Source organism: Trichomycterus rosablanca, chromosome 10, assembly GCF_030014385.1.
Source record: "Trichomycterus rosablanca isolate fTriRos1 chromosome 10, fTriRos1.hap1, whole genome shotgun sequence".
In the NCBI taxonomy this organism is placed as follows: Eukaryota; Metazoa; Chordata; class Actinopteri; order Siluriformes; family Trichomycteridae; genus Trichomycterus; species Trichomycterus rosablanca.
In genome coordinates, this window is record NC_085997.1 from 17,141,486 (window position 1) to 17,149,034 (window position 7,549).

Below are 7,549 nucleotides of genomic sequence, written 5' to 3' on the forward strand. Positions count from 1 at the left end.
CTAGTCCAAATCTCTGGTCCTTGATGTTGAGCACACTACATGGTCATGTCAAACTGCAATCAGATTTTAACAGTATGCAGTTATATTGGTTATACTAGCACAGTGGCTTGGTGGGTAGCACTGTCACCTCACAGCAAGAAGGTCCCGAGTTTGATCCACAGGTGGAGTGGCTGGATCTTTTCCTTGTGAAGTTTGCATGTTCTCCCCATGTCTGTGTGGGTTTCCTCCGGAAGCTCTAGTTTCCTCCCACAGTCCAAATACATGCAAGTGAGGTGAATTGGAGATACAAAATTGTCCATGACTGTGTTTGACATTAAAGACTTGAACTGATGAATCTTGTGTAACGAGCAACTACCGTTTCTGTCATAAATGTAACCAAAGTGTGTAAAACATAGAAATTCTGATAACTTATAAATCCTAATAAATAAATAAATCAGGTGGTTTGTACTTTTGGATAGAGACTATTATCCCCACTACCACTATTTGTTTATGCAGAAGGCAAATTGGCTACTAAATTGGCTCTAGGTGTGAAAAGGGAGTAAATAAAGTGGCAAATATGAGATGTCCTGCAAAAGACTGGCCTTCTGTCTATGGTGTATTCCAACCGTGCACCCACAGCTTCAATTTGCCACCTAATTGATCGAGGTTCTATTTAGATTATTCCATTCTTCGACTCCACAGTGGGAAATAATTCATTTAAAATGAAGTGTTATTCAGGGAAATTGTAGTTTCTCAACACAGAATACTAAAACAGTACGGGGAGCAGAATAGATTGACACAAGGATTTTAGCACAGGGAGTTGATGCATATCAAACAGTGAGAATAAGCTCAGAAAGAGGGCACACACAAACATCAAACCATCTGAGGGGTTGTGTTGCCTACCTGGCACTCATTAGCAAAAGCTTGTGTGTGTGTGCGTGCGTGTGTGTGTGTGTGCGTGTGCGTGTGCTACTCCCAGTACCAAAAGGAAAACTGCCAATGCAAAGAAAAAAGTATGGTTTCCTTGAACTTTACAGTTTTTCTCTATTTTGATCACACAAAAATGTGTTCTGAAAACATAACTATACATATAAACTTTAATCACAATGCCATAAACACAAATTGTATCATTTAGCACACTTTGGTCACGTGGAAACACTGGCCTTCAAAATGCAACACCCTGATTACCAAGTACAGTGGTACCTTGTAACTCGACGTCCCTAAACTCAAAATCTTTGAAACTCGACGCCCTTGCATTGAGAAATTAGTACCCTTAATCTTGACGTGTGTGCGACTGCCGCTTTGTTTAGCGCTTGGCGGTACAGTAAAACAGTATCAAAGTGCGACTATGAGACAAATCTGCATTTGTGTGGAATAACCGTCAAATCCACTCTGAAAGTGTTCACATGTATCTGTCTTTAGCTGGATTTTCCTGCTGTTACATTTTTAAACTCGTGTTATAGCTCGGGGTGCTGAGAAATGGTGAGAATTAGCTTTTCCGAGAGAGTCTAAAACGTTTATCATTAAAAACAAGTTTACAGTGACTTAATGTATTAAAAGAACAACATAGTAACACTACTCTTTTTGTTATAACTGCTCACTAATTTTCCACTTATGAAATTCCTTGCTCGTTGTTTTAGTACAATAAGTCACGATAAGCTTTGTGCACCAGCACACTGCATAGGTTTTGCCGCTTCTCACGTGAATGCGCCCTTACTGAACTTGCTAAGGAATACAGTATTCCAAGATCAAGCATCTCCATGATTAAGAAGCATAAGAAAACAATAAAGAAGTAAAGGTAAAGTGCAGGTTTTATTGTATTTCTTTTATTCATTTTTAACTGTTTTTCAATTGTATTTCAGTGTTTTATATTATATTTGTGTTATTTTCAGTGTATACGTGTCAAAAACAACCCCATTATTTAACATTAGCCTAAAATATATGCAGTTCCACAGGACCATGGAACGCATTAACAGGTTTGCCATACATCCTTTTGGGAAAAAAATACCTTGAACTCAACCTCTTTTAAACTCAACGCCACGCCCAGAACCATTTGACGTTAAGTTTCAAGGCACCACTGTATTCCTACTCATGTAGCATCTGGGCAAACTCAATTGAAGGAACATTTCAATCATTTGTCAGGGTATAAAGGCGTACTGGTATTGTTGCTCCTTTACTCAGAGTTGTGCTGAAACTGAACATGATATACCTATATATTTTGTAGCGCTGTACCTTTTACATAATCCCCTTTTTTAATTCAATAGAGGAATTCTTTTCACCTGGAAAGTGTAAACACAGACCCTATGAGCGTGTGGTACTACTCCAGACAATGAAGGGGGCATGCAGATGAATGCCAGGGATGGATGTTTTTTCCCCCAGCTGCTTGGCCAGGTAGAACATCGTACACATTACACAAGATTAATCAGTTCACAAGTTTAAACAGTCATGGACAAGTTTGTATCTCCAATTTACCTCACTTGTATGTCTTTGGACTGTGGGAGGAAACCAGAGCTCCTGGAGGAAACGTGGAGAAAATGCAAACTCTACACAGAAAGGACCCAGAACGCCCCACCTGGGGATCGAACCCAGGACCTTCTTGTTGTGAGGTGACAGTGCTACCCACTGAGCCACCATGCTGCTCCATGTGGATGAGGTCCTCTGTCCTGATCAGGATCAGAGGTGGGATGCAGGGTGATCTGTTTCATCGCATTTTTTTCAGTTCAGCTGAAGACGTCATATTGCAGTAACAGATAAATATTTAGTTACCTTTTTCATATTTGTGCACTTATTCTCTTTGTACTGCCTCTCATTGTACTTATGTACTTGAGTTTTGGTACATATTACATAAACTCTTGACCAAAACAAGAAAACAGGGGACTTTTTTTCACATGCTCGTATGCATTTAAATGTAACATGGCCTCATAAGCCAAACCATACATGAACACTTTTGGTTGTAGTGTTTTGAGAATTTGTCACATCAGTTTGATGCTCCTTAAGACTGGTCCTCAACCACCGGCCCGCGGGTCATTTATTATCGAGCCACACAGAAAAAATAAATAATTAGAGATGGCTACAAAATCCATGAAAACACTGCTTCCATTTTCAACATTCTATCTTTGTGAAGAGGGATTTTCTGCTGTGACGGCAACCAAACAAAGTTAGTCTAGTAGACTAGACATAAGGGACATATTGCGGGTGTTATTATCTCCTATCACCCCTAGGTGGGAGCGTCTCGTTGCAGCAAAAAAAATCAGAGTTCCCACTGATATCCCATCATTGGTGAGTAGTATTGTTATGCACCTTGTGTCGTATAATTTTATTTTAAATCATCCCGCCCCTGCCGGTCCTTGAAATTATATCTTATATGAAACCGTTGGGGACCGCTGCCGTAAGAGATAAGCATATGATAGTTGTGTGAAGTGTTTCATTTTTGCGAGAGAACTCTTTTAAGTTGGTGTTTAAAGTTTTGAGAAGTTAAGTCACAGTTTCTAAAAAAATGCATTTAAACATTTGGGGAAACCTCTTGAGTAAAAGAGTGAATACTTAAGCGGCTGTAGAGTGTGTGCTGCAACGTTCACCGTTTCCTCTCCAGTCCAAGTGGTGCATCAGCAAGAGTAATTACTGAAGCTTCCACAGGTGTGAGTGTGTATGAGCTGTAGGCTAATGTCTGCTCTGTGCTAATGATTCACCTTCAGATGAGGTGGCTGCTAATAAATATTTATGATTACTTTATTGCTAACAGTGTCTAATGCTGGCTGAAACAGATACTGGTGGGAATGGTGCTGTTATATCAGTGTAGTAATTTTACTCATACTAATTCTGCCCTAAAGATTTGTGGAATCCACAGGGTATTGGAAACATTTCTTTCAGATTCTGTTGCTTTGTTAATAGCAACTATCTGGTCAACTTTATATACAGTATGTATATATAAATTACACTATAAGTTTTTATAGTATATTCTAGAATGTTTGGGTAAAAGCAATTCAGTACATAGTGAACTACTATATACAGTATATACAGTATATACAGTATATACTATATATATATATATATATATATATATATATATACAGTGTATCACAAAAGTGAGTACACCCCTCACATTTCAGCAAATATTTCATTATATCTTTTCATGGGACAACACTATAGACATGAAACTTGGATATAACTTAGAGTAGTCAGTGTACAGCTTGTATAGCAGTGTAGATTTACTGTCTTCTGAAAATAACTCAACACACAGCCATTAATGTCTAAATAGCTGGCAACATAAGTGAGTACACCCCACAGTGAACATGTCCAAATTGTGCCCAAATGTGTCGTTGTCCCTCCCTGGTGTCATGTGTCAAGGTCCCAGGTGTAAATGGGGAGCAGGGCTGTTAAATTTGGTGTTTTGGGTACAATTCTCTCATACTGGCCACTGGATATTCAACATGGCACCTCATGGCAAAGAACTCTCTGAGGATGTGAGAAATAGAATTGTTGCTCTCCACAAAGATGGCCTAGGCTGTAAGAAGATTGCTAACACCCTGAAACTGAGCTACAGCATGGTGGCCAAGGTCATACAGCGGTTTTCCAGGACAGGTTCCACTCGGAACAGGCTTCGCCAGGGTCGACCAAAGAGGTTGAGTCCACGTGTTCGGCGTCATATCCAGAGGTTGGCTTTAAAAAATAGACACATGAGTGCTGCCAGCATTGCTGCAGAGGTTGAAGACGTGGGAGGTCAGCCTGTCAGTGCTCAGACCATACGCCGCACACTGCATCAACTCGGTCTGCATGGTCGTCATCCCAGAAGGAAGCTGACGCACAAGAAAGCCAGCAAACAGTTTGCTGAAGACAGGCAGTCCAAGAACATGGATTACTGGAATGCCCTGTGGTCTGACGAGACCAAGATAAACTTGTTTGGCTCAGATGGTGTCCAGCATGTGTGGCGGCGCCCTGGTGAGAAGTACCAAGACAACTGTATCTTGCCTACAGTCAAGCATGGTGGTGGTAGCATCATGGTCTTGGGCTGCATGAGTGTTGTTGGCACTGGGGAGCTGCAGTTCACTGAGGGAAACATGAATTCCACATGTACTGTGACATTCTGAAACAGAGCATGATCCCCTTCCTTCGAAAACTGGGCCTCATGGCAGTTTTCCAACAGGATAACGACCCCAAACACAACCTCCAAGATGACAACTGCCTTGCTGAGGAAGCTGAAGGTAAAGGTGATGGACTAAACCCAATTGAGCACCTGTGGCGCATCCTCAAGTGGAAGGTGGAGGAGTTCAAGGTGTCTAACATCCACCAGCTCCGTGATGTCATCATGGAGGAGTGGAAGAGGATTCCAGTAGCAACCTGTGCAGCTCTGGTGAATTCCATGCCCAGGAGGGTTAAGGCAGTGCTGGATAATAATGGTGGTCACACAAAATATTGACACTTTGGGCACAATTTGGACATGTTCACTGTGGGGTGTACTCACTTATGTTGCCAGCCATTTAGACATTAATGGCTGTGTGTTGAGTTATTTTCAGAAGACAGTAAATCTACACTGCTATACAAGTTGTACACTGACTACTCTAAGCTATATCCAAGTTTCATGTCTATAGTGTTGTCCCATGAAAAGATATAATAAAATATTTGCAGAAATGTGAGGGGTGTACTCACTTTTGTGATACACTGTATATATATAATATACAGTAAGTGCACAGGAAGGGATTTTCGGAGTGTGTGTGTATATACATGTGTATATATATATATATATATATATATATATATATATATATATATATATATATATATACAGGTCCTTCTCAAAAAATTAGCATATTGTGATAAAGTTCATTATTTTCCATAATGTAATGATAAAAATTAAACTTTCATATATTTTAGATTCATTGCACACCAACTGAAATATTTCAGGTCTTTTATTGTTTTAATACTGATGATTTTGGCATACAGCTCATGAAAACCCAAAATTCCTATCTCAAAAAATTAGCATATTTCATCCGACCAATAAAAGAAAAGTGTTTTTAATACAAAAAAAGTCAACCTTCAAATAATTATGTTCAGTTATGCACTCAATACTTGGTCGGGAATCCTTTTGCAGAAATGACTGCTTCAATGCGGCGTGGCATGGAGGCAATCAGCCTGTGGCACTGCTGAGGTGTTATGGAGGCCCAGGATGCTTCGATAGCGGCCTTAAGCTCATCCAGAGTGTTGGGTCTTGTGTCTCTCAACTTTCTCTTCACAATATCCCACAGATTCTCTATGGGGTTCAGGTCAGGAGAGTTGGCAGGCCAATTGAGCACAGTAATACCATGGTCAGTAAACCATTCACCAGTGGTTTTGGCACTGTGAGCAGGTGCCAGGTCGTGCTGAAAAATGAAATCTTCATCTCCATAAAGCTTTTCAGCAGATGGAAGCATGAAGTGCTCCAAAATCTCCTGATAGCTAGCTGCATTGACCCTGCCCTTGATAAAACACAGTGGACCAACACCAGCAGCTGACATGGCACCCCAGACCATCACTGACTGTGGGTACTTGACACTGGACTTCAGGCATTTTGGCATTTCCTTCTCCCCAGTCTTCCTCCAGACTCTAGCACCTTGATTTCCGAATGACATGCAAAATTTGCTTTCATCCGAAAACAGTACTTTGGACCACTGAGCAACAGTCCAGTGCTGCTGTTTCTGGTTCAAAAGTGGCTTGACCTGGGGAATGCGGCACCTGTAGCCCATTTCCTGCACACGCCTGTGCACGGTGGCTCTGGATGTTTCTACTCCAGACTCAGTCCACTGCTTCCGCAGGTCCCCCAAGGTCTGGAATCGGCCCTTCTCCACAATCTTCCTCAGGGTCCGGTCACCTCTTCTCGTTGTGCAGCGTTTTCTGCCACACTTTTTCCTTCCCACAGACTTCCCACTGAGGTGCCTTGATACAGCACTCTGGGAACAGCCTATTCGTTTAGAAATTTCTTTCTGTGTCTTACCCTCTTGCTTGAGGGTGTCAATGATGGCCTTCTGGACAGCAGTCAGGTCGGCAGTCTTACCCATGATTGCAGTTTTGAGTAATGAACCAGGCTGGGAGTTTTTAAAAGCCTCAGGAATCTTTTGCAGGTGTTTAGAGTTAATTCGTTGATTCAGATGATTAGGTTAATAGCTCGTTTAGAGAACCTTTTCATGATATGCTAATTTTTTGAGATAGGAATTTTGGGTTTTCATGAGCTGTATGCCAAAATCATCAGTATTAAAACAATAAAAGACCTGAAATATTTCAGTTGGTGTGCAATGAATCTAAAATATATGAAAGTTTAATTTTTATCATTACATTATGGAAAATAATGAACTTTATCACAATATGCTAATTTTTTGAGAAGGACCTGTATATACAGTATATATATATACACACATGTATATACACACACACTCCGAAAATCCCTTCCTGTGCACTTACTGTATATTTTGATTGCATGTATTCTTGTTTTTGTTCGTGTTTTTTACTTTTGTTATCGCCGCACTTTACCGCTAGCATTAGCCACTTGGTACTAGAGGGTCATATACAAAACTAACTGAAGAACGTCCAAATGCACATG